This window comes from Symphalangus syndactylus, chromosome 5 (genome assembly GCF_028878055.3).
Source record: "Symphalangus syndactylus isolate Jambi chromosome 5, NHGRI_mSymSyn1-v2.1_pri, whole genome shotgun sequence".
NCBI lineage: Eukaryota > Metazoa > Chordata > Mammalia > Primates > Hylobatidae > Symphalangus > Symphalangus syndactylus.
In genome coordinates, this window is record NC_072427.2 from 121,871,336 (window position 1) to 121,890,444 (window position 19,109).

Here is a 19,109-nt window from a genome sequence, read left to right on the forward strand (position 1 = left end):
TGTTTGGTAAAAGGTATAATGCATGAGCAATGAAATTGGACATTTAGGCCAGGCGCTCCTGGTGGCTCATGACCATAATCCCAGCACTTTGGGAGGCCAAGGTGGGCAGATCACCTGAGGTCAGGAGTTCGAGACCGGCCTGGCCAACATGATGAAACCCCATATCTACTAAAAATAGAAAAATTTGCTGAGCGCGGTGGTGGGCGTCTGTAATCCCAGCTACTTGGGAGGCTGAGGCGGGAGAATCACTTGAACCTGGGAAGCGGAGGTTGCAGTGAGTCAAGATTGCACCACTGCACTCCAGCCTGGGCAACAGAGTGAGACTCCATCTCAAGAAAGAAAAGAAAAGAAAAGAGAAGAGAAGAGAAGAGAAGAGAAGAGAAGAGAAGAGAAGAGAGAAAAGAAAAGAAAAAAGAGGGAAGGGAAGGGAGGGGGAGGGGGAGGGGGAGGGGGTGGGAAGGGAGAAATTGGACATTTTGCTGAGGAGATTTCTTTTTTTTTTTTTGAGATGGAGTCTCACTCTGTTGCCCAGGCTGGAGTGCAGTGGTGCGATCTCAGCTCACTGCAGCCTCCACCTCCTGGGTTCAAGTGACTCTCCTCCCTCAGCCTCCTGAGTAGCTGGAACTACAGGCGCCTGCCACATTGCCCTGCTAATCTTTGTATTTTTTGTAGAAACAGGGTTTCACCATGTTGCCCAGGCTGGTCTCCAACTCCTGAGCTCACACAATCTGCCCACCTCGGCCTCCCAAAGTGCTGGGATTACAGCACTCTACAGTGAGCCACCACTCCTGGCCTTAGCTGAGGAGATCTCTAAGCAAGTGTTAAAGAAGCAGCTTGGTCCCTCCCTACTGCTTATAGTAAAATGCAAGAGGAAGAAATAAATTGAAAATGGTATTGTTAAGCAAAAAGGAATCAGAACATAAAGATTTGGAAAATTCTAAGCCTGTTCATATTATTTTAAAAATAAGAAGGTATGTTCAAAAGAGAACACAAAGGTCATGTCAGACCAACAATTTGATAAAAAAGATCAGCATAGGTGTGAACTATGAACCAAATCAGCCATCTATCTTGACAGAAGCCAGGAATACAGATAAGATTATAGCAGCGGAGTCCAGGCGTGGTGGCTCACGCCTGTAATCCCAGCACTTTGGGAGGCCGAGGCGGGCGGATCACGAGGTCAGGAGATCGAGACCATCTTGGCTAACACTGTGAAACCCTATCTCTACTAAAAAAAAAATAAAAAAATAAATTAGCCGGGCATGGTGGCGGGCACCTGTAGTCCCAGATACTCAGGAGGCTGGGGCAGGAGAAAGATGTGAACCCGGAAGGCGGAGCTTGCAGTGAGCCGAGATTGGGCCACTGCACTCCAGCCTGGGCGACAGAACAAGACTCCGTCTAAAAAAAAAAAAAAAAAAGATTATAGCAGCAGAAACACCACTGCCAGCTGGCACTAAACGGAGGGAGACTGTCAGCCTTCTTAGATCCTACAGGACTCGATCATAGAGCTGTGAACATGCACTATTCCTCAAAACAAGAGAAGAAAGAACCCAAAATGATTTGAAGATCATCAGGCCATCACTCCCACCGTAGAACCAGAGTGCCTAACTTGGGGAACAGGGCTGCCTCTGCCTCAGTTTCAAAGAGCAGGACCAATGCCCAATGGAGCCATGGGTGCAGCGCCACCTGTAGCAGCAGAGGCACAGCACTATTCAGCAGAGCCACTGAGGTACAACTCCAGCCTGGCAGAGCCATGGGTGTGTGGCCCCCACCAGACAGAGCCACACAGGCAGGACTGCTACCCCAGTGGGTCCCAGAAGGCAGAGCATTGAGCCAAAGAAGTTCATCAAGCCTTAACATCTTACGAATTTTACCTTGATAGGTTTGGGACTTTCTTGGGACTCCATCATCCCTTTCTTCTTTCCTATTTCTCCTTTTTGGGATGGGAATATTTATCCTATCCCTTTCTCACAATTTTACTTTGGAAACACGCAACTAATTTGGTTTCATAAGTTCACAGCTGGAGAGGAATTTTGCCTCACAATGAATCTTACCTCTATTCTTATTCATATCTCATTTAGATGAGACTTCAGACTTTAAACATTAGAGTTCAGGCTGCAACGAGTTAAGACTTTTGAGGCTGTTGAGTTGGAATGAATGTATTTTGCATATGAGATGGGCAGGAGTTTTGGGGGTCCAGTGGCAGAATGCTATAGACTGAATTGTTGTGTCCCGACAAATTCATATGTTGAAATTCTAACCTCCAGTGTGATTGTATTGAGAGGTAGGGACCTTTGGGAGGTAATTAGGTCATGAGGGTGGAGCCCTCATGAATGGCATTAATACCCTTATAAGAAAAGACATGAAAGCGTGATCTCGGCCGGGCGCGGTGGCTCAAGCCTGTAATCCCAGCACTTTGGGAGGCCGAGGCGGGTGGATCACGAGGTCAGGAGATCGAGACCATCCTGGCTAACACAGTGAAACCCCATCTCTACTAAAAATACAAAAAATTAGCCGGACGTGTTGGCGGGCGCCTGTAGTCCCAGCCACTCGGGAGGCTGAGGCAGGAGAATGGCATGAACCCGGGAGGCGGAGCTTGCAGTGAGCCGAGATCGCGCCATTGCACTCCCGCCTGGGAGACAGAGCAAGACTCCGTCTCAAAAAAAAAAAGAAAAAAAAAAGAAAGCGTGATCTCACTCTCTTTCTGTCTTCCCACCATGTGAGAATGCAACAGTGAGACAGCCTTCTACAAACCAGGAAGAGTGCCCTCGCCAGAAAATGGATTTGCTGACACTTTGATATTGGAATTCCCAGCCCCCAGGACTGTGAGAAATAAATTTCTGTCATTTAAGCATCCAATCTGTGGTATTTTGTTATAGCAGCCAAAACTAAGGTAGGTATAAATCTAAAAACTATGTACAAGATCTATATGAATAAATCTATATAACTAATGAAAGATATCAAAGAACAAAATAAATGGTGGGATATTCCATGTTCATGGCTAGGAAGACTTAATATTATCAAGAAGTCACTTCTTCCTAACTTAATCTGTAGATTAAATGCAATCCCAGTCAAAATCCCAGCAAGTTATTTTTCAATCAATTTATTGATATATATCAATAAACTTTTTCTAAAAAAGAGAGGCAAAAGACCCAGTACAGACAACTCAGTATTGAAGGATAACAAAGTCAGAGGACTAATACTACCCAAATTCAAGACTTCCGGCCAGGTGCGGTGGCTCCCGCCTGTAATCCCAGCACTTTGGGAGGCCGAGAGAGGCGGATCACCTGAGGTCAGGAGTTTGAGACCACCCTGGCCAACATGGTGAAACCCCATCTCTACTAAAAATACAAAAATTAGCTGGGCATGGTGGCACACGCCTGTAATCCCAGCTACTTGAGAGGCTGAGGCAGGAGAATCACTTGGACCCAAGAGGCAGAGGTTGCAGCAAGCCGAGATCGTGCCACCACACTCCATCCTGGTCAACAGAGTGAGACTCTGTCTCAAAAAAAAAAAAAAAAACCTTCCTATAAAGCAGCAGTAATTAGAACAATATGGTACTGGCAAAAGAATAGACAAGTAAACGAATGGAACAGAAGAGAGCCCCAAAAAAGACCCACATAAACACAGTCAACTGATCTTTGACAAAGGAGCAAAGGCAATACCATGGTGCAAAAATAATCTTTTCAACAAATGATGCTGGAACAACTGGACATCCATACAGAAAAAAAAAAAGAATCTAGAGAAAGATCTAACATCCTTCTCAAAAACTAACTCAAAATAGATCATAGGCCTAAATGTAAAATGCAAAACTATAAAACTCATAGAAGAGAACATAAGAGAAACTAGATAAACTTGGGACTGGTGATTACCTTCTAGATATAATGCCAAAGTCGTGATCCATGAAAGAAACAATTGAGGCCAAGAGTGGTGGCTCACGCCTGTAATCCTAACACTTTGGGAGGCTGAGACAGACGGATTGCCTGAGCTCAGGAGTTACAGACCAGTCTGAGCAACATGGGGAAACCCTGTCTCTACTAAAAATACAAAAAATCAGCGGGACGTAGTGGCATGTGCCTGTAATCCCAGCCACTCGGGAGGCTGAGGGATGAGAATTGCTTGAACTTGGGAGGCAGAGGTTGCAGTGAGCTGAGATCGTGCCACTGCACTGCAGCCTGGGCAACAGAGCAAGACTCTGTCTCCAAATAAATAAATAAATAAAATTAAAATTAAAAAGAAACAATTGATAATCTTGATAATCTCGACTTTATTAAAATTAAAAAATTTCTGCTACATGAAAAACAGTGTCAAGAAAATGAGAAGCCACAAACCAGGAGAAAATATTTGCAAAAGACACATATATAAAGAACTTTTAAAGCTCAGCAATAAGAAAACAACCCAATTTAAAAATGAGTAAAAGATTTAAACAGATTCCTCACCAAAGAAGATACACAGATGACAAGGAAGCATATGAAAAGGTATTCAACATTATATATCCTTAGGAAATTATGAATTAAAACAACAAATATATACCATTACACACCTATTAAAATGGCCAAAACACAACACCAAACTCTGGATGTGGAGCAACAGGAACCCTCCTTCATTGATAGTGGGAATGCAAAATGGTATAGCCAATTTGGAAGAGAATTTAGCAGTTTCTTACAAAACTATATGTACTCTTAACTGTACAATTCAGCGATCATGCTCCATGGTATTTACCCAAAGGAAGTGAAAGCTTATGTTCACACGAAAACTTGTATGCGGATGTTTATAACAGCTTTATTCATAATTGCCAAAACTTGGAAGCAACCAAGCTGTCCTTCAGTAGGTAATGGATAAATTGTTGTAAATCCAAACAATGAATTTTTCAGCACTTTAAGAAGTGAGCTATCAAGCCACTATAAGGCATGGAGGAAACTTAAATGCGTATTATTAGGTGAGTGCAAAAGTAATTGTGGTTTTTGCATTGTTGGAACTTGCCGTTTGATATTGGAATACATTCTTAAATAAATGTGGTTATGTTATACATCATTTTAATAGGAATTTCTTGCTTTATGTTTTTGTTTTTTGCTAATGACTTATTATGTGCTCTTTATTTTATGTTTATTTTAAACTATGGAAATGATGTTAGACAAAAAGCAAATTCAAGCGATTTTCTTGTTTGAGTTTGAAATGGGTCATATAGCAGGGAAGAGAACTCTCAACATCAACAGTGCATTTGGCCCAGGAACTGCTAACAAACATACAGTGCAGTGGTGATTCAAGAAGTTTTGCAAGGGAGAACCTTGAACATGAGGAGCATCGTCACTGGCCATTGGAAGTTGACAACTACCAATGGAGAGCAATCATCAAAGCTGATCCTCTTACACCTACAAGAGAAGTTGCCGAAGAACTCAACATCAACCATTCTATGGTTGTTCAGCATTTGATGCAAATTGGAAAGGTGAAAAAGCTTGATAAGTGGGTGCCTCATGAGCTAAGCGAAAATCAAAAAAATCATTTTAAAGTGTCATCTTCTCGCCGGGCGCGGTGGCTCACGCTTGTAATCCCAGCACTTTGGGAGGCCGAGGCGGGCGGATCACGAGGTCAGGAGATCGAGACCACGGTGAAACCCCGTCTCTACTAAAAATACAAAAAATTAGCCGGGCGTGGTGGCGGGCGCCTGTAGTCCCAGCTACTCGGAGAGGCTGAGGCAGGAGAATGGCGTGAACCCGGGAGGCGGAGCTTGCAGTGAGCCGAGATCGCGCCACTGCACTCCAGCCTGGGCGACAGAGCGAGACTCCATCTCAAAAAAAAAAAAAAAAAAAAAGTGTCATCTTCTCTTATCCTATGCAACAACGAACCATTTCTTGATCGGATTGTGACATGCATTGAAAAGTGGATTAATTTATACAACCAGTGACGACCAACTCACTGGCTGGACTGAGAAAAAGTCCCAAAGCACCTCCTAAGCCAAACTTGCACCATAAAAAGGTCATGGTCACTGTTTGGTGGTCTGCTACCGGTCTAATCCACTACAGCTTTCAAATTCCCAGCAAAACCATTACATCTGAGAAGTATGCTCAGCAAATCAATGAGATGCACCGAAAACTGCAACGCTTGCAGCTGGCATTGGACAACAGAAAGGACCCAATTCTTCTCCACAACAATGCCCACCGCACATTGCACAACCAATGCTTCAAAAGTTGAACGAATTGGGCTACAAAGTTTTGCCTAGTCTTCCATATTCACCTAACCTCTCACCAACCGACTACCACTTCTTCAAGCATCTGGACAACTTTATGCAGGGAAAATGCTTCCACAGCCAGCAGGATGCGGAAAATGCTTTCCAAGAGTTTGTTGAATCCCAAAGCACAGATTTTACACTACAGGAATAAACAAAATTATTTCTCATTGGCAAAAATGTATTGATTGTAATAGTTCCCATTTTGATTAATAAAGATGTGTTTCAGCCTAGGTATAATGATTCAAAATTCACGGTCCCAAGCCACAATTACTTTTGCACCAACTTAATACTAAGAAAAAAAAGCCAGTCTGAAAAGGATATATACTGTATAATTCCAACTATGTGACATTCTGAAAAAGGTAAAACTTTGGAGACAGTAAAAAGATCAGGGGTTGCGGGGAGGGAAGGATAATAGGCAGAGCACAAAAGATTTTTAGGGTAGTGATACTACAATTGTGGATACGTGTCATTATACATTCATCAAAACCCATGGAAGATATAACACCAAGAATGAATCCTAATGTAAACTAAGGACTTAGGGTGAAAATGATGTGTCAGTGCAGGTTCATTGATTGTAACAAATGTACTCCTGTGGTGTGGGATGTCTGTAGTGGGTGAGGTTATACAGGTATGGGAATTGGTAGCAGATTAATATCTTTTTTTTGAGACGGAGTCTCGCTCTTGTTGCCTAAGCTGGAGTGCAATGGTGCAATCTCGGCTCACTGCAACCTCCACTTGCCAGGTTCAAGCAATTCTCCTGCCTCAGCCTCCCAAGTAACTGGGATTACAGGTGCCTGCCACCACGCCTGGCTAATTTTTGTATTTTCAGTAGAGACCGGGTTTCACCATGTTGGCTAAGCTGGTCTCAAACTCCTGACTTCTGGTGATCTGCCTGCCTTAGCCTCCCAAAGTGCTGGGATTACAAGACTGAGCCACCATGCCCAGCCATGGATTAATATCTTTGAAGTACTGCAGAAAAACAATGGTAAGGTTATAACATCGATCTATCTATCTATCTATCCATCTATCTCTCAATAATGAAGTCAAAATAAAGACTTCTTCAGACATTTAAAGCAGGCAGTTTACTGTCTCAGTTACTCATTTAAAAAATGACTAAACTTTCTTATTTGGGAAAAATAAAATAAAAACATAGAGAAGCTTCCATTGGCCAAATATAGGAAAAAAGTGAACATCAAAAGGAATATTGGGCCTGGGCACAGTGGCTCACGTCTATAATCCCAGCACTCTGGGAGGCTGAGGCAGACTGATCGCTTGAGCCCAGGAGTTTGAAACTGGCCTAGGCAACATGGCGAAACTCCATCTCTACAAAAAAAACACAGAAGTTAGCCAGGTGTGGTGGCACATGCCTGTAGTCCCAGCTACTCGGGAGGCTGAGGTGGAAGGATCACTTGAGCTCAGGAAACGGAGGCTATAGTGAGCCATGATCATGCCACTCCACAGCAGCCTGGGAGACAGAGTGAGACCTTGTCTCAAAACAATAACGACAAAAAGGATATTGACTACATTTGATTTAAACGTCCTGAATATATAAAAATCCATGAGTTCACAGTGTTACAGAATCAAAAAGTAAAAGTAAACAAGAAAAAGCAAATACACACCCATGCAAACACTGGATGCTATTAAAACCTAGGGTACAATACTTCGAAAAATTGGCAATTAAAAATAATTGAGAATTAATCCTGCCTTTCCTGAGTGAAGTATACTTCAGAGTAACCAAATACTTAATGAGGGAAAGTTCTTTATAAAAGGACTCTAGTTAATAAATCAAAGGAAAAATACATTATAAATTTTTTATTTTACAACATAATGAAATAGTTGATACAACAGGCAAAGCTCATCAATGGCTAAAACTACTAAATTAAAGATAGAGAACTTTACAATAAAAGGATCAGACATTACCACTTGAACCTTCTGATCAATCTTAGCATCACTTATAATGACACAGTCATGCTAGACCTCCTGAGACGATACAATATAAAGTAGAGTATATGGCACCAACTGTGAACTATTTTTGTCAAAAATATTGAAACTACCAATATTCTGAGACTCAGTTAACCTAGTTTCCACTCACTGGGAATAGGTCTTAGAGGGATATGTTGGATGATACTATGAGGGAGCAGACAAATTCAGAATGTGGGACATTCTACAAAACAACTCATCTAAACTCATCTAATTTCTTCTATAAGTTAATGTCCTTTTTTTTTTTGTTATTTTTTTCTTTTTTTTTTCCTCACACTGTAGCCCAGGCTGGAGTGCAGTGGCGCAATCTCGGTCACTGCAACCTCCACCTCCTGGGTTCAAGCAATTCTCCTGCCTCAGCCTCCCGAATAGCTGGGACTATAGGTACAAGCCATCATGCCCGGCTAATTTTTGTATTTTTAGTAGGGATGGGGTTTCACCCTGTTGGCCAGGCTGGTCTCAAACTCCCAACCTCAGGTTATCCACCGCCTCAGCTCCCAAAGTGCTGGGATGACAGGTGTGAGCCACCACGCCTGGCACGTTAATGTCATATATATATATGAAGTGGGGGGACTATACTAGTATACTAGATCAATGATTTCAACCAAGGGTGATTTTATCCTCAGGGGACATTGTCAAAAAATTGTCCAAATTTTTTGACAACTTTCCCCACAACAATTATCTAGTCCCAAATGTCAACAGTGCCACTGTGAAAAATTCTCTACTAGATTAAAGGAGATTGAAAATACTTAGCAATCTAATTTAATATGTAGATCTTATTTTGATCCTTATTTAAACAAACCAAAAAACCCAAGAAGACATTTTTGAGACAATCAGGGAAATTTGAATATAGTCTGGATATTAAATGATACTGAAGAATTATTGGATATGATACCAGTATTACGTATGGTAAGAAAATGTCTATAATTTTTAGAGATGCATACTAAAGGATGTAGGAATTAAATGGTATAATGTCTAGGATTTTCTTTAAAATATGTCAGCAGGCTGGGCACAGTGGCTTATAACTGTAATCCTAGCACTTTAGGAGGCCGAGGCGTGTGGATCACCTGAGGTCAGGAGTTCGAGACCAGCCTGGCCAATATGGTGAAACCCCATCTCTACTAAAAATACAAAAATTAGCCAGGCGTGGTGGCACGTGCCTGTAGTCACAGCTACTCAGGAAGCTGAGGCAGGAGACTCTCTTGAACCCAGGAGGTGGAGGTTGCAGTAAGCCAAGATCATGCCACTGCACTCCAGCTTGAGCAATACAGCAAGACTCTGTTGCAAAAATAAAATAAAATGTTTCAGCAAAAAATAATATATAAGTATGGAAAAATATTGATAATTCTGGAATCTTGGTGATGACTTTGTGAGAGTCCCTGTATTTTTGTGTATGTTTGATAAAATTTTTTATTTAAATATTCTTTAGAAATACGTAATTTAATCCAGAAGGAAAAAGAAATAGGTAAGAAGCAATGATTGTTATTCATAGAAGAATCATATTGGATAGTGAGACCCCTCTATTCAGACCTGAATGAACAGGGTGAGCAGCTGGTGCTCAAATCCTCAGCGTGATAAGCTGCAAGCCAGCCAGGCACTTTGAATCACAGTTCACTGGGAAGAAACAAGCCCTTCATGCTCTCCAAAAGACACTGTATGTGAAAAACATGTATTTTGGTGGGTTCATTCTAATTTAGAAGTTATAGTTACACATATCTGCTGAAGAACAATAACTTTTTCATTTCATTTTTGTAATACAGGCTTTTGAGAAATTTGAATACTCTGAAAAACTTTAATTCAGGGAAAACTGTTGAGCTAATGAGGAAGGAATCCTCTAATGTGCTTGATGTGACTTGTTTTTCTGTGTTTTTAAAGAGACTGTCATTTTTCACATCTCAATGTATTTGATGACTGTACCTCTCAAAAAATTAGGAAAAGATTATTTTCTATTTGTGATTTTCCTTAAACTGTTATCATGCAAGGTCTAGACACCTAACATGACCTCATTAGTGTTGGCTGCAGAGATGGGTGTGTTCCTCATGATTCGTGGTGACATTAATGGAAAGTTAAAGCCATACTTGCACTAGCCAAATAGAATCCTACTGTCTGCTGGAAAGCAGCTGTGGAAATAAAAAATCATTCACTTGTAGGACACAAGTGTGGACCACAGTATGAGTGACTTTTACTGGTGTAGTAGGTTGAATGGTGGCTGCCAAAAAGATGTGTCCAAGTCCTAACTCCCGGTACCTATGAATATCACCTTATTGAAAATAAGGCCTTCGCAGCCAGGCGTGGTGACTCATGCCTGTAATCCCAGCGCTTTGGGAGGCCGAGACAGGCAGATCATCTGAGCTTGGGAGTATGAGACCAGCCTGACGAACATGAAGAAACCCCATCTCTACTAAAAATACAAAATTAGGCAGGCATGGTGGCGCATGTTTTGTAATCCCAGCTACTCAGGAAGGCTGAGGCGGGAGAATCTCTTGAAACTGGGAGGCGGAGGTTGCACTCCAGCCTGGGCAACAGGAGTGAAACTCCATCTCAAAAAAAAAGAAAAAAGAAAAAGAAAGAAAAGGCCTTCGCAGATGTAACTGAAAATCTCAGGATGAGATCATCCTTTATTTAGGGTGGTCTGCGTCCTTATAAGAGAAAAGAGCGGGAGATTTGAGACACAAGAGAGACATAGGGGAAAAGCCATGTGAAGATGAAGGCAGAGATTGGAGTTATGCATCTACAAGCCAAGGAATGTCAGAAGATAGAAATGTGCCGGGTGCGGTGACTCACACCTGTAATCTCAGCACTTTGGGAAGCCAAGGCGGACTGATCACCTGAGGTCGGGAGTTCAAGACCAGCCTGGCCAAAATGGTGAAACCCTGTCTCTACTAAAATACAAAAATTAGCCCGGTGTGGTGGCGGGCACCTGTAATCCCAGCTACTCATGGGCTGAGGCTGGACAATCCCTTGAACCTAGGAGGCAGAGGTTGCAGTGAGCCGAGATCACACCACTAGACTCCAGCCTGGGTGACAGAGCCAAACTCCATCTCAAAAAAAAAAAAAAAAAAAAAAAAGAAGATAGGAGAAATGCACGTAACAGATTCTCAGATTCTCCCTTACAGCCCCCAGAAGGAGCCAACCCCACCAATACCTTGATTTTGGATTTCCGGCCTCCAAAATGGCGAGAAAATAAATTTCTATAGTTTTAAGCCACCCAGTTTGTGATTATTTGTTTTGGCAGACATAGGAAGCTACTACTACTGATATGGGGCAGGCTCTCAAAGAAATACCCTGATGAACTGGAATAAATGACTGCAAGTAAATAGATTCTTTTTTTTTTTTTCTGTTGGTAAATAGATTCTTAAATGGTCTCTGGTCATTCATTTAATCACTCATTCACTCAACAAATATCTATTTATTACATACTTGTCTCTAAAATATGACTGAGAATTTTTAGATTATTTGACACATTCTTGTCCAGGGTAAATTTGGTTACTGCTAACCCTGTAGGTGGGAGAAAGTTTACTGTAGAGATTTTGTACTTCACTTTGAAAGCTCTGTTAAATTGTATTTTTTTTTTTTTTTTTTTTTTGAGACAGAGTCTCACTCTGTTGCCCAGGCTGGAGTGCAGTGGCACCATCTCAGCTCACTGCAACTTCTGCCTTCCAGGTTCAAGAGATTCTCCTGCCTCAGTCTCCCGAGTAGCTGAGACTACAGCTGCGCGCCAACAAGCCCAGCTAATTGTTGTATTTTTAGCAGAGACGGGGTTTCACTCTGTTGACGAGGATGGTCTCACTCTCTTGACCTTGCGATCTGCCCGCCTCGGCCTCCCAAAGTGCTGGGATTATAGGCATGAGCCACCACACAGAGTGGTGCTTTTTAAAAGCTCTCCAGGTGATTCTAACATGCAAACAGGGTTAAGAACCTCCGCCTTGGCCGGGCACGGTGGCTCACGCCTGTAATCCCAGCACTTTGGGAGGCCGAGGCAGGCGGATCACCTGAGGTCAGGAGTTCAAGACCAGCCTGGCCGACATAGTAAAACCCCATCTCTACTAAAAATACAAAAAAAAAAAATTAGTCGGGCATGGTGGCAGGCACCTGTAATCCCAGCTGCTTGGGAGGCTGAGGCGGGAGAATTGCTTGAACCCGGGAGGCAGAGGTTGCAGTGAACCAAGATGACACCACTGCACTCCAGTCCGGGCAACAGTGCGAGACTCCATCTCCAAAAAAAAAAAAAGAACCTCTGCCTTACATTTTTTTTTCTTTAAACATAGTTATTTTTATTCAGGTTTCATTACTCCAATTTCAGGAGTAAGTATAGTAAGCCTGTTTAAACAGATTTTTTTTTCAGTGTTTCAATGTTTGACACTGTATTGCTTATTTTCCTTGGAAATGTTTATTTTTAAATTTTATTTCAATAGTTTTTGGGGTACAGGTGGTTTTTGGTTACATGGATGAGTCCTTTAGTGGTGAATTCTGAGATGTGTGTGCACCTGGCACTTGAGTAGTGTCCACTGTACCCAATATGTTGTCTTTTATACCTCGTTCCCTTCCCAGCCTCCCCCCGAGTCCCCAAATTCCATTATATCACTCCGTATGTTTTTGCGTCCTCATAGCTTAGCTCCCACTTATAAGTGAGAGCATACGATATTTGGTTTTCCATTCCTGAGTTACTTCACTTAGAATAATGCTCTGCCTTACTTTTAAGGATAGAAGTGCATATGCATATTATGACTGTCTCTACTGTGAAAGCAGAAATCACTGATATACCTAGAAACACATGGAGAGACATTCATTCTCTTTCTCACCATATAAAAAAAAATACCCAAACCAACACTGCTCAGCATGACACCAACTGGCTGACATAGCACATTCTTGACGACCATTATCCCAAGTTCCCTGTGAATCACTACACAGTTTTTTTTCAGTTCGCCCAGTTCTCCTCCCACATGCGGGTGCAGGGAGCAGCTGTCCATTGTGCAATAGCAGTGGACTGAAAGAGAGAAGACTTGGATTCTAACCGCATACTGTCCCTAACTAGCTGTGAGGCATGAGGCTGGTCACTCAATACCTCTGAGACTGTAAAATAGCAATGATTTTACTGTCTGTTCTAGCCACTTCATAGATTTGAATAAAGATCAAATGAAACATGAAAGCAATCATAAGCCATAAATTGCCATGTCAAGATAACAATATGACTATGGACTTAAGACTTAAGAGCCTCCAGGATAGAGCAGAATCGTTCTTCTCCTTATTTTCTCTAGGTAGTCCCCTATGCACCTGCAGTTTCCCCTTTATTCTCAAGGGAAAGTATGTGCCCTCGTAGAAAAAGAGATGAAAGAAGACAGGTATATGTACAAGACTGTATTTTTGCAGTGCTTACCAAACATTACCATCTGCCCATTTAAAAAATGAGACAGTGGCCGGGCGCGGTGGCTAACATCTGTAATCCCAGCATTTTGGGAGGCCAAGGCGGGCGGATTGCCTGAGGTCAGGAGTTCAAGACCAGCCTGGCCAGCATGGTGAAACCCCATCTCTACTAAAAATACAAAAATTAGCCAGGCATGGTGGCAAGGTGCCTGTAATCCCAGCTACTTGGGAAGCTGAGGCAGGAGACTCTCTTAAACCTGGGAGGCGGAGGTTGCATTGAGCTGAGATGATGCCATTGCACTCCAGCCTGAGCAAAAGAGCGAGACTCTGTTTCAAAAAAAAAAAAAAGAAAAAGAGATAGCGCTATACAACCAATACAAAACAATGTTAATGATATATTGTTAGGTGAAAAAAACTAAATTGCAGCACAGTACACAGGGTATAATCTCATCTTAAAATTACGTAAAAATGTTTGATAATGCATAAAAAATGTCTAGAAGGATACTTTCCAATCTGTTCCCACTGGGCATTAGGATTGATTGAGGGAGGGACTTTTTATTTTTACTTTGTAAATTTCTGTAATATTGAAATAGTTTTATAATGAGCACATATCATTTTCATAATTTAAAAATATATACTAAAATGTAAATTGAGGGAAAACAGATGGTGAGAGTATTACAGCCTAGGATTAGTAAAGAGTCAGAGAGTGGTCCAGGCACAGTGGCTCACACTCATAATCCCAACATTTTGGGAGGCTGAGGCAGGAAGATCGCTTGAGCCCAGGAGTTCGAGACCAGCCTGGGCAAAATAGTGAGACCCTGTCTCTATGAAAAAATTTAAAATTGGTCAGGCATGGTGGTGTACACCTGTAGTCCCAGCTACTTGGGAAGCTAAGGCAGGAGGATCTTTTGACCCCAGGAGATTGAGGCTGCAGTGAACTGTGATCGCACCACTACACTCCAGCCTGGACCACAGAGCGAGACCCTGTCTCAAAAAATAAGTAAGTAGGTAATAAATAAATAAATAGTCACAGAGTGTAATTGCCCTAAAGTTGTTCCAGTGCCTGAACCCAGGCAAAGCATGCTATAAGGGAGGAATACAGCTCTCAAAATCCATTATCAACAACCTTTGAGAATTCACAGAGAAGATTAGAGGTGACAGAAGGCTCAAAATGGTTGAGGGTTCTGACTTTAAAAAATCAGGAATTGCAAACTACAAGGCTTGAGGTTTATCACCAGGAGAAGTCTAGAATGAATTATTATTAAATATTTGGTTTGTGAACATTTAAAAAGGCACGTGGTGGTCATCAGCAGATGACACAGATTCACTAAGAACGAACCATGACAAACCAATTATTTTTTGTTAGGGTAACTAGATCAGTAGCTCCGAGGAGTATCGTAGACAGTATATATTGATTTCAGCAAAGCTGTTCATTCACAAAGTCTCCTGCAACATCATTTTGGAAAATACACACAATGCAAATTATTAAAGGATTCATAGCTGTTTATAAAATCATATTCAATGACTATACCTAGGTAGATGTATCCAATACAGTAAGTGTCTGTCTTTGGCCCACTTCTCTTTAATTTTTTTTTTTTTTTTTTTTTTTTTTTTGAGACAGAGTCTCGCTTTGTTGCCCAGGATGGAGTGCAGTGGCGTGATCTTAGCTCACTGCAACCTCCACCTCCTGGGTTCAAGCAATTCTCCTGCCACAGCCTCCCGAGTAGCTGGGATTACAGGTGCGTGCCACCACACCCAGCTATTTTTAATAGAGACAGGGTTTCACCATGTTGGCCAGGATGGTCTCAATCTCCTGACCTCATGATCCGCCCGACTCAGCCTCCCAAAGTGCTGGCATTACAGGCGTGAGCCACCACGCCCGGCCTTCTTTCATATTTTTTATCAATAACCTAGACACAGACATTGAAGGCAACCTTACCAATTTCTCAGATGACACAAAGATGAAAGGAATAACCACTAGCTAAAGCACAGGATCTATGTTCAAGATATTATTAATTTACTGGAAGGCCAAGCTGAAACCAGTGATGGACCTAATGGGTGGTAGGATGAGAAATTTCAGTTTCATGCAAGAAAGAACTTTTAACTATAGTTGTCTAACAATGGAATAGGTAATTATTGGGGGAGGGGACTGGAGATTGGCCCATCAAATGTTTCTACAAATACAAAAACTAGTTGATTCCAACTGAAAAGTTAATAACAGACACTAAATGCTAACAGATTTCAAAGATAGTGGAAATTAATATAGGGCATAAAATTTGTTTTCTTAATGAAAACAAACACTGAGCAGGACCTTGAAGAATCAGTAAACAGTATAGATGCATGAAATAGAGGAGGTCATTCCAGAAGCAAGCCTAACATGGCATTTTCTAGTCACAAAGTGACTGAGCTGGCTGTGGTTTTGGTGAGTAAAGGAAAACAAGGCTGGGGCCAGATTATGGAAGATCTGGGACCAGTAAAGAAGTTTATACTTTGTACAGTGGAGAAAGGATCAGTCAGGCTCTGCTTGCATGCATCTGAAACAAATTCTGGAAAATTCAAGAGAAGAATTTATTGGAAAAATACGAGGAGCTCCCAGAACAAATGCAAAGACTAGAGAACCAGGCCTGGAAACATTAGAAAGCAAAGTGGACTCTAAGGCTAAAAAGTAGGAACTAGAAAAGTGGTCTTGAAGCAGGCCAAGGCTCCATGCAAGCATGAATGAATACGCAACCGTATTTAATTTCTTTATTACATTGCTAAGGATTCAAATTAGAGGAACAAGCATTCCAAAGCCCCAGTTTGAGTTATATGTCCTTCCCTTAGCTAAGAAAGAGATTCATAGTTGGGTTTTTTAATCCAATAGAAGAGATAATCCCCAAAAGGAAATTGAGGTGTGAAGGAGAAATAAATACTGAGCAGCCAATAGACAACAAAAATTCACTATTGGCACTATTAGAGGTTTTGAGCAAGGAGGCAATGTGTTGAAAATAGTGCTATATGGAGATCTGGCAATTTGCAAATGGACTGAAGGAATGGAAATCTAAAGGCAGATAGTGAGTTTTCCAGGTATATGGTGTGGCAGTGGTAATAGGATAGCAATGATGTTCAAAGTAAAAACAGTAATCCTTGATAACTGCCTAAAGGTTAAGGAAAAGGAAAGAGTCAAAAATTACTATAAATGCTCTCCTTAAAGATGAAGGAATGATGGTGGTAGAAGTAAGACAGCTTAGAAGGAGAGCAACATCTAGGATGGAGGTGAAAATGATGCTTACAGTGTTGAGTTTAGCTGATGGGGAAAATGCTCAGTAGGAACTAGGACTAAATAGTCTATGAGGACTTGTTTGGAGATACAGACTTAGGAGGATTTGGCATAAAGATTTCAATAAAAGTCAGACCTGGCTGTCTTACAGAATATATAAAATGATATGCAAGAATGGTTGAAAACTTCCCTCCAAATTGTAAGAAAAAAAGAGTATCCCCCCAAAAAAGGAGTTAGTAGAGGAAGTTTTGGGAACTTAAAATGAGAACTTCTGTACTATAAACTTTTAACTATAAGCAGTATGATTTTTTCCATTTTTATTCTTATCCCATTTTCTCCCTTTACCCCAGATACCCACTCTAATTATATGTCCATATATATATACATATATATATATACACATATTTTAAGGGATATATATACATGCATACACATATATCCCTGTAAAAAACGTGGAGTATTTTGGAGTTTGTGTTTAAATTTAAATACGTATTTAAATATGTGACATTATGTTGCAGACCTCATTTTGTTATTTTTTCACTCAACACATCATGTTGCTATAAGAACAAGAAAGCCAAGTTGCTGCTTAGAAATGAAGCAACAGTTTACATTTCCACCAGCAGGTCATGAGAGTTCTCAATTCTAACATTTTCACCAACACTCGGTAATATCTTGTTTTTGCCAATTTGATGAATATAGTTGTGCCTAGTTGTTTAAAGTTTTTTCTTCCTAGTGAGATGGAATACCCCTGAAGTCCTCAGGTTTCTCTTTCAATATACTGCTTGATTGTAGTCTTTCTCCATTTTTCTGTTGTTTCCTTTTACTTATTGATTTCCAATAGTATCATTTATGTCCTAGAGCTGTGCGGTCCAGTACAGTAGCCACTAGCCATTAACCAGTAAGCCAAGAGCGCTCAAGTACTTGAAATATGGCTAGTCCAAATTGAGATATAATGTTAGTATAACATACACACCAGATTTTAAAAACTCAGTACAAAGCAAAGAATGCAAAATATCTCAATAATCTTTATAATAAATTGAAATTATAATATTTTAGATATGTTAAATAAAATGTATTTTTAGAATACATTTTACCTATTTATTTTTGCTTTTTATATTGTGGCTACTAGAAAATTCAAAATAACATACATGGCTGGCTTGTATTTGTGCAAGCCACAAATTATATTTCTATTGGAGATGCTGTTCTAGATATCCTTAGCTAGTTTTAGACATTGACAATATCTTCCCTGGCTCTGTCCTCCATCTTAAGTTTGTATATGGTGTCTCATCAAATCTATCCATTTCTCACCAGGCCACCACATTAGACGACAACAATATCTATGTAAATGGCCCCCTGAAGTTGGGCAGTGAAAAACATATGCAGCCATATATAGCCCTGATTTTTGCCTGGTGGATTGTATTTTGTGCATCTTGTTTAATAAGTTTTTCCCCACAGCTAGATCACAAAATTGTCCTTGTATTATTTTTATAATTAAAAAAGAGAAAAACAAGATGGTGTGCCATAGAAGAAAGTGGTTTATAAGGTCAAAAAATGCAGATTGTAGCCAAAAAAGATGACAATAGGGAAAAATCATTTATGCTGGATTTTATTATTTTTGACAGCAATGTTATCTTTCTAATTATGTTTTGGTTAGGCAAATGTTAAAATTTGCATTCCAAAGAGCACATTAACAGATGGTAAGGAAGACAGGCCACAAGCATGCTGAGTGACAGGCTGACTCCAGTTTCTAGTCTAAATATTCGCTGAGATTAGTTTTCACAATAAATAAATAACCTTGATGTAGATAAGAAAGAGCTGGCAGTAATTGCAAAGATCATAAGAGAATGTTTAGATTTCTACTTGTATTATTCTGAAACATGCTTTTTTGAATATCACTTGCTTACTCTGGAAAGTCATCCAGTCTCCATGCCCTATCAAATCCAAACTGCTCAAATCTGTCAGTGGAGACACCCATAGACTGGCCCCATCCAGGTTTGTGTGTCTCATTTTCCCAACAAACTATACATTCTACACAGATAGGTATCATGTCTAACATTAATACTTCTTCATCGACATCTTGAGAGATGTCATCATTTAAATTTTCTAAATTACTTGAGTAAAATGCTCTGTGCTTAGCATGAAATGGCTAAAATTTATGTGAGCAACAGTTTTCACCTTGAAGTAACTACCTGACATCATACAAAGAAAAATACCAATGACAGAAGCAAGTAGAAAATAACATGTTCAAAATGAGATATCAAATGATAAGGTATTTAAAAG

The 19,109-nt window shown here is 40.7% G+C and overlaps 1 long non-coding RNA gene across 1 annotated transcript in view; it reads left to right on the plus strand.

The window, feature by feature from the left end:
* The window catches only part of LOC129482769 (uncharacterized), a 53,525-nt gene extending 50,674 nt beyond the window's left edge, over positions 1–2,851 (plus strand). Inside the window, exon 4 of the long non-coding RNA XR_008657808.2 lies at positions 2,722–2,851. This is a non-coding gene — a long non-coding RNA (uncharacterized lncRNA). The remainder of the gene's footprint in view (positions 1–2,721) is intronic.
* Positions 2,852–19,109: the final 16,258 nt, after the last annotated feature.